This window comes from Neofelis nebulosa, chromosome 11 (genome assembly GCF_028018385.1).
Source record: "Neofelis nebulosa isolate mNeoNeb1 chromosome 11, mNeoNeb1.pri, whole genome shotgun sequence".
NCBI classification, from domain to species: Eukaryota; Metazoa; Chordata; class Mammalia; order Carnivora; family Felidae; genus Neofelis; species Neofelis nebulosa.
The window spans coordinates 26,271,704-26,281,026 of NC_080792.1; the positions used below are offsets into that span (position 1 = coordinate 26,271,704).

General features: G+C 46.1%; 1 long non-coding RNA gene across 1 annotated transcript; it reads left to right on the forward strand.

Moving 5' to 3' along the window:
• The first annotated feature begins 2,037 nt into the window (after positions 1–2,037).
• On the forward strand, positions 2,038–3,705 carry LOC131489773 (uncharacterized). Its single transcript, XR_009250731.1, has 2 exons — positions 2,038–2,633; positions 3,298–3,705. It is a non-coding gene; the product is annotated as an uncharacterized LOC131489773 (long non-coding RNA).
• Positions 3,706–9,323: the final 5,618 nt, after the last annotated feature.

Here is a 9,323-nt window from a genome sequence, read left to right on the forward strand (position 1 = left end):
GGGGCCGTTGCGGGGGCTTCATCCAGTTCCGTGCCTTTCGTCTCTCCCCCACCTTTCCCCTAACGTCTAGGAGTAGACAGACCCGATTACTTTCACCACCACCAGAGGGCGCAGCGATGACGGCAGTTGAAAGGAGAACCGACAAAACGACTCCTCTTGGCGGCTGGCTTCAGTCTTGGAAACAGGCAAAGCTTGAATCCACGTAGGGCAGAGTGGAAATCTGGTAGCTTTGGTCACCGGGCGCGACCTCTTCATCACCTTTATTCCAAGTGCAGTCAGATTCGGTCGCAACGGAACTCAGGGCCACGCGGTGCCGGTTACGCCTCGGCCTCATGCCAGCCCTTCAAACGTGTGCAGGCGAAGAATGTTCGGGAAAGGCTTCCAGAAATGTGAATTCTAATGGGGGTTCCTTTATAATGGGAAGATGGCCATTTGGCCACAGCAGAAAGCAGGGCTGGGGAAAACGGGATGCGCACCAGGACTGTTTAGGGCTAGGCTCCCGAAGGTGGGGCTCTGCCCCGGGCGCTGACATTAGTTGGGGCTGTCATCTTCGGAATGTGGCCTCAGAGGTCTCCACAGGCCAGACAGACATTGGAGGGTCACGCCAAGAAATGTATTCGTGTGTGCCAGACCCAGAGGCAGCACACGCCGTTTTCCATTTGTCTGAACGAGATCAGTTGGTCCTAATCTAACTGGTGGGGGGGGGGGGGGGGGGGGGCTGGGGAATGTGGTTTAGTCCTGTGCCCAAGAAGAAGAGAAAACGGACGTTGTGAGCACTCTTTTTCTGTCACATCTCCCTCTCGAGAGAGATTGCGGTAAGGATGAAATGAAATAATATCCGTCAGGGTGTTTTACCCGGACAGGGAGATGCCTTACACTTGGAAGAAAGGCGCTGCAAGAGCGAGATTGCAGATGAGGTTTGTATCTGAACGGGGACGGGGATGGTCCATTTAAGAGTCTGCCCTAGGGCGTGGACTGAGGAACAGGGGAAAGGAGACTGGAGGGGCTGTACTGGTCTTCCCAAACTCCTGTGAGTCTTTCACTCTCTGACTCACACATTTATTTCCCGCATTCATTCATTCAGTCACTCATTTACTCTTCACAGATTGTTGTACCTGCCCTGCCCCATGGGGCCCACTGGTCTATACAATAAACGATGCCACTTCAAGGATTCAGCATTGGCCTTTGTGTTGGCAGACTAGGCAATCAGCAATCACAAGTAAGTCAGCCTTGGGAAAGGGAGCCCCTGTTTTTGGATCCTTGTCACTTTGACCCCTCTGTTCACAGACACATTGAACAAATACTGAGATATCTGAGGACAGAGGTTGGGTGACACGCTGGAGATGGGCCATCCTTTGTAGCTGCTGATTAACACCCCCCCCCCCCGTGGGTACACGCCCTCAGGCACTAACGTGAGACCCAAATGGTCACACGTGCACTTGGGTACACGTGTCCACTGGTCCATCCCCAGATTTCCTTGTCTCTGATTTTCCACTCTGTTCCTTCCAGGCCCCTGGCAGCTATCCAAGCCATCTAATACCGCAAAGAAGGTAGTACACATCTATGCCTCGGGCCACCATTCTGCCCACATAAAGTGGGCGACCAAGTGCACTGGTTCCAGCTTGCTCCACTAGAAGAACTACCTTTTACTGTCACCTTTAAGGGGCTTCTCTTAATTTGGGCAACAATACAGGGGCAATCCTATTCTGTGAACCAACACTGAGTTCAGTAAGGAAGAGGGTACCTACAAGGTATCTATAAGTAGGGATTGAGGGAGAGTCAACAGTGTGGCAGAGGTAAGTGAAATGAGAGTCCAGGTGGCTGTCCATATCATTCACTTCACCGTTCGGATTGTGCTAAAGCCTATACTCAAATATACCACTTCCATTGCATGATCGATTGCTGGTGTGTATGTCCAAACATGTCTTTGTAGATTAGATAACAACCCAGTTCACAAGGGGAAATCAGACTGAATAGTAACGGGGTATCTCGTGGTTGGCTACCGAGTCTCGGTTAGGGTCCAGTATTATGCCAGGAGCTGCTTCTCAGACAGTATAGATCTCTACCGTAATGCATGGCCCCATTCCAGAATCTGTAGGCTCTGTGCTATGTCTCTTCTACTGAGGACCGCACATCTTTATCCAGCGCAGATACCCCAAGGCACCTTTAGATCTGTTGGTCCCATGGCCCAGGCAACAGAGAGCTTGGAACCACAACTTGGACTTGCTCCCCGTTCAAAACTGGTGGTTTTCTGAGTCATCAGAGAAATGGAACAGAAGTTTAGACTACGTTGCCTTCAAAATCCAGAGACACTCCCGGGCATTCTGCCTCTGTCCTAGTGCTATAAGATGCAAAGTGCAGCAGCTTGTTCTTTACCTTCGGGGGATATCCCCACACATCCCAGACAAGTGGAACGCTATAAAACTCACCAATGTGGCGGGCTTCTGAATCTTTGTGGAGTTTATCTCCTACTTTCTCCCATGCAGGTGTCTCAGTGCGTTTGGGATACTTGCCAATTCCTGCTCACCGGTTCCAATTACCATAGCGTCACCAATACAGTGGATCAGCATGATGTTCTGCTATATCATGACAGAAAGCAAGAGAGTTAACATAGCCCCGAGGCAAGACAGTGAGTATGTACTGCTGTTCCTGCTAATTAAAGATAAACTTCCTTTGATTCTCCCTGCTGATAGATTGCCAGGCGCTGTGTTGATCTGCCCCAGTAAAGATCCATATTCAGCCCGCAGCTGAAAATGGAGTTAATCTTACAATAGTCCACCGCCAAGGGTGAATTAGATGAGAATTAAATGGGGACCACCTTCCTCCTCTTTCAAATCTTTGATGACGGTGTTAATCTCTGAGATTTCTCCAGAAATGTCACATTGCTTCTGATTCACCTTGGGGGCTGCTGTGGAGTTAGGGAAATTTCAGGGCTTCTACCTGGCCCTTTCTACCATAGTGACCCTTATTCCACACATCAGGCTAATACTGTGAGGGGGTCTCAGTGCTAACCATATGCTAAGTGGATCTGTCCTAACTACATACTTGGGAACTGGGCAAATAACCACAGGGTGGGTTTGCAGATGCACTGGGTCCTCTGTGAGGCTGACTTCGGTCAGGATTCAGGGTCCCGGAATTCCCTTCACCATGGGGTCTGTGTCTGTGAATTGGTCAAGAGGTGAAGGCCACAATTTTTCTCCCAGTGGTTAATTTCAGCCTGCTACTTAGGAAATCTAGATATTTTTCTGTGTGTATAAATACAACATTCTAATGGTTGCCCATCTGTCTCACCCCCAGGACACAATAATCTATTAATTTACTGCCATGGATCCCTCTGGATCAAGAAACCCTGACTATCACTTCAACTTCCTGCCTATCAAGCAATTATGTTCGTTGGGCCTCTGAAAGCCCCCACTGAACTTCTCCAAAATGCTCATCTCTTCGTCGTCAGTGTGATTTTTACTGACTTAGTAAAGACCATGTCGTCTGAGTGATGGGTTCTTGGACCATACACGGTAGACCCATGTTTAATGTTCCCACTTCCCTAAGTCTTCTGATCTCTTCTTTAACACGATGCCAAGGTGATTCTGGCATCTCATTCTGGTCACTGTGTCCCCTTGTGGAGTCCAGGCTTCAAATAGCCAGCCCGGCAAGTTATGCAGGTGTTTCTTGACACAAAGTAAAGTGTGAATCATAAATGAAGTATCCCGTGTCACTGAGTTCCCCTCTGTCCAGCTGTGTATGCTGCTGCTACCCTTGGCTAGCATCCCCAACATTCGCTTCCATTTATGCTCCCAAGTTCTCGCTGGCTTTGTAATTTCTTACCTATCTAGACCATTCCTTCCTGAAACAGGGTTTCTGCTTCTCCATCTGCTCTCGCTGAGACCTGACTTTGGTTGTCAGCCTGGAGACAAGGACGGTTAGTGGAGGACAAGCTTGTCTTCAGGAGGACAAGCGTCATCTTGTGGAGAAGCTGCTTCAGGCAAGAGCACTGCACATCCTCCAGGCAAGTAGAGGCTAGTCTTCTCTGGCGAGGGGGAAGGTGCTGCCTCTTTGGGAAAGACGGCATAAGGGAACTCAGAGTTTCGAGATGCTCAGGTTCCTTCACCCAAATGTCTCTATCCCAGATCTCAGAGTCCTCCGCTTCCCTATCAGGGCTCTGACTTGACATAGAATATTCACCAAGGTTCTGCATTTCAACTTCATGGCAGCTCTGGACCCCCTAGAATAAGAGCCTTGCCCTGGTTTTTAGCAGAGTCTCTCCTGAGGCTGCAGGAAATAAAGATTTCCTTTAATACTCCCATAGAGGGTATCTGGATTTTAAATCATGCCTTAAATTGACTTCCTTGAGTTGTTATTTATCCAAGTATCTTTAATGATGCCATAAGTACCCATCCTAACCCACAATCCTTGTAATTATTGTTGTTCCTATGATGATTGAGTGCCGTGACCCCTTGTGCTCCCAATGCCTTGACCTCCTTCCATCTGCGCTCTCTCCCTACTAACTGCAATGAAAGTTGAAGAGTTCATGAGTCTCCCAAATGCCAATGGATTATTCCCATTCCGTGTACCTCTAGTGGTGGAGTACCATTTACCTTTAGACAGGCGCCCCATCCACCCCCTAATTCCATCTTGAAAATTGCTTCCTAGAACTACTCTCGGACAGTTGTTTCACCTGCATCTTGTAGAAAGCAGAGCTTTCACCGAGGGCTAAAATGCTGATGTGACATTTGCAAAGTGGAAGACCAGTGAGATGAGGGTGAAGAAAATGGAAAGTGAGCCAAGGAGCGTATGAAACTCTGCAATATGTGACCGTACTGGCTATTGCTTCACAACAAGCCACAAAAAAGACGTGCAACTCAGTTGGCATGCACATTAATGCTGCACATTGGATTTTCTCCAAAAGGATTTCAAAGAGGAACTAGTCCTCAGGGTAGTCCACAGAGGGGAGACATGAGGAGAAATTTGTCAGGCGGCTCCCTTCCACCTTCCATTTCCTAATGGATGCTCAGCCCCCTGCGTTATTATTTGCCTCCATGGCAGCTGCTCAGGGAGCCAGATGCCATGGTCTGGGTGTAGCATGTTACCCAAGTCTAGAAATGCCTCCGTACCTCAGTATGGTACACGGTCCATGCTGGCCATGCAGCCTGGGGACTCTCTTGGGTTCTTGCCACCTTGGGGAGGTTGTTAAAAGCAGTGGCAGCAACATGGTTCAGGAGACAAGCAGAACCTGGGGGAAGGAAGCCAGGAACAGTAATCCAAAGAGGCACGAGGTCTGTGTCACATGCACTATGCCTCGGGAAAACAGGGACAAATTAGGTTCACGTCACTCAATAATTCTTACCTTGGAGGCTATTTAGCCAGATGTAATTTTGTGACTTTCAAGGGCTCAACGCACTAGAAGACTTCAGCATATGAACATGGTCCACGAAGGCATCCAGGTGTGCCTAATTTCGTGCAACAGCCCTGCTCCCGAGAAGTAAGGAAAAGCTCCACGTTTCCAGGAGCCTGGCGGATAACTCTTTTGTAAGGCGTGAGTTCCTTTGTCGATGGGAACGATCGTGTTCTAATCAGCAGGGGGAAGAGTTCAGTTTCAGCCTAATAGGGTTTCTTAAAGGTTCACATTGCCCACTGTTGTGTCTTGAACTCAAAAATCTAATTTGTTGTTTACCTTGGCCAGACTGAATTTTGGCTCCCTGAAGATAAAGCCAGTGGCTTCCAGATGTTGGGTGTTCTCAGGTGAAATTGAAGGGCATGCATGTTTCTCAGGAGACGGTTCCTGGCTGGCTCTTGTGGACTGGGTTTTATGGAGCTAGGACAGTGAAAAACGCCAGTGAAGAAAAACCAGAGGGAAGCTTTCACCAATGTTTGATGACCTCGGGACATGCCAGTGACAAGATAATGATGAATTAAGCTGATTTTGCTCAACAGTGCCAACCTTTTAGGGTTTAATGGAAAAGATAATCATTGTAGTGACAGCCTCACATTTCCACAGTAGAAAAATAATACTTTCCGCCGTGCAAATATTGAGGTGCTTTCTCTCTCTCCCATAGCTTCATTTCTTCACAGAGGGAGTTACACCGCGAGATCTGATTGACAACCATGGGTGAACCGTGTGATGTTAGCCTTAAATATTCTCAGAGCCGTGTTACTTTAATAAGAGTGATATACAACTGTCTTAGCACCTGCTGGAAAACTGAGGTCTATTGCAGACTTGAAGTCAACTGCACCTATAATTGAAGGTACGCAAAGAGCCCTGTTTTCTGCCTTAGCTGTGCCTTCTCAATGGGCTTTCTGTCTTCCCTGTGTTGACTCTTTGCCTGGATCTATGGCTGCCTGACTCTTACCTGCTAGATCTGGGGATCTGTCCCCATGGTTCTCGAACTCAGCTATGAATCAAAAAAATCCCAGAAACTTAAAAAAATACAGATACCTAGGTTTATCTCCTCACTGAATCAGAATCTCTAGGGATGGAGTCTAAGGGTCATCCCTGTAACTTTGAAAGTTCCCTATGTAATTCTAACGCTGCAGTGCCATCATTAGGCAATGGTTAGTAATGGCCTATTTTTACCATGCTGATCCTTTTCAGTTACTTTCTGGATTCAACTTTTGAGGCCACTTCTACATGCCTCCTTGGTAAATGTGGGGTCCTCATGGGCTTGATAGAGACAGGAACATTTATCCATATGTTCAGCTATGTATGTATGTATACATACAAAACTACTTATGTATCTTTAAAAAATTTTTATTTTATTCATTTTTTTTATTTTTAGAGAGTGAGAGTGAAAGCACGCAACTGTAAGCAGGGGAGAGGGGCAAAGGTAGAGAGAGAGAACCTTAGGCACACTCCATGCTCAGCACAAGGCCCAATGTGGGGCTTGATCCCACAACCCCGGGATCATCACCTGAGCTGAAATCAAGAGTCGGACGCTCCCCTGACTGAGCCACCCAGGCGCCCCTGTATTTATGTATCTGTCCACCCTTCCATCTACCGAAATAATATTTATTTTTGGTGCCTCCTAAGGGATGACTGTTAGTAGAAACCCAGAGGGTTACGTGAGCCTTAACTTGTGGGACTTTGTATCAGCTACTAAGTCTCTGTTCGTTTGTGAGTTCCTTGGAGGTAGAGACCACATTGCTCCACATGGTTGTGTCTTAAGTAGTGGCAGAACTGTGGAAAATGCTTGACACTTTTATTATTGAGATGGAATGAAAACAGAGTTACAAACTCATGTTCTCTACCTCTTCCAGCATACAAACAACACAGAAGTACTGGGTATCTTCCAAAGGCTCCTTGCTCATGGGCATGGGCATTCAATAAACTTTAATCTGCTAATTTGAAGTCTGAAAGTCAGGGTAGGGTCACGATGGATACTTGGGAGGCATTAGAATGGAAGATGTTGACAGAAGGAAATTGGGAGTAGAAACCTTAAGTGAGGGAGATATATTTAATTCTAGAAATATATCAGATATATTTAATTCTAGAAGGACAGCCTTTCCTCTTTTATGGAAGTTATGTTCTGCCTTAAAGCTGCAGAAGTTTGGAATGATGAATACCCGAGCAGCCCTGCTGTGCTGCATGGTATTGGTCTGGCTTTGTGATTGAGGATGGAGGGTAGCGAACAGGGTGCAGTCTGATTTGGAGGATGTGGGAAAGGGCCCTACAGAAACACGAGATGCTCTACATCTGTGTACTTCATCCATTAGAGCCCTTAGCATATTAATCATAGTTGTTTTAAATTTCTGGTCTGATAATTCCAATATCCTTGCCATACTTAGGTCTGGTCAATGTAAGCAGAAAAATGGAAATTCTAAGAAAGAATAAACGATAAATGCTAGAGGTGAAAAATCCTGTAACAGAAATGAAGAATGCCTTTAATGGGCTGATTAGTAGACCAGCCACGGTGGAGGAAAGAACCTATGAGCTTGAGGCTATGTCAATAGCAACTTCCAAAACAGCAAAGCAAGAAGAACAAACACTGAAGAAAGAAAACAGGATATCCAAGAGCTGTATGACAACCATAAAAGGTGTAACATACAATATAATAGAATTTACCAGAAAGAGAAGAAAGAGAAAGGACGAAAGGAATACTTAAAGCGATAACGACAGAGGATTTCCCCAAGTCCATGTTGGGACCCCAAATTACCCAGGAAGCTCAGAGAACCCCAGCAGTAAACAATGCCAAAACCAAAACAAACCAAACGTACACCCAGGTCTGAATATAATATTCAGACCGTTGAAAATCAAAAACAGAGAAACAATCCTGAAAGAAAGAAGTCAGTGTGGGCGTGGGGGGGAAACACCCTACCTATAGGGAGCAAAGATAAAAATTAATTCAACTTCTCCTCAGAGACCATGCAAGTAAGCAGAGAGTGGAATCACATATTGAATGTGTTGGGAGACAAAAAGCCACCTATCTAGAATTCTGTACCCTGCACAATTAGCCTTCAAAAGTGAAGAGGAAATAAAGACTTTGGACAAAATCAAAAAAGGAGGGAACCTGTTGCTAGTGGACCTGCCTTGCGAGAAGTGTTAAAAGAAGTTCTGCAGAAAGAAGAGAAATCATAGGTCAGAAACTCAGATCTACATTAAGAAAGGAAAAGCACGGGAGAAGGGACAAGTGCAGGTGAAGTAAGCATTTTTATTTTTCTTATTCTTAATTGCTCTACGAGGCTCAGCTAACAGCTATTCAAAATAATAATAGCAATGCATTTGAATATATATTATATATTATATATTAATATATATATTATTATAAGGTACTTGCACTGCCTGTGAAGCAGTTTAGTGTTATTTAAAAATGGACTTTGGGGGCGCCTGGGTGGCGCAGTCGGTTAAGCGTCCGACTTCAGCCAGGTCACGATCTCGCGGTCCGTGAGTTCGAGCCCCGCGTCAGGCTCTGGGCTGATGGCTCGGAGCCTGGAGCCTGTTTCCGATTCTGTGTCTCCCTCTCTCTCTGCCCCTCCCCCGTTCATGCTCTGTCTCTCTCTGTCCCAAAAATAAATAAAAAATGTTAAAAAAAAAAAAAAAAAAAATAAAAAAAAAAAAAAAAATAAAAATGGACTTTGGTTGTAAATGTCTACTGCATACTTTATTTTTAAAAAAAAAATTTTTTTTAACATTTATTTATTTTTGAGACAGAGAAGAGACAGAGCATGAACGGGGGAGGGGCAGAGAGAGAGGGAGACACAGAATCGGAAGCAGGCTCCAGGCTCTGAGCCATCGGCCCAGAGCCCAACGTGGGGCTTGAACTCACGGACCGTGAGATCATGACCTGAGCTGAAGTTGGACGCTTAACCGACTGAGACACCCAGGTGCCCCT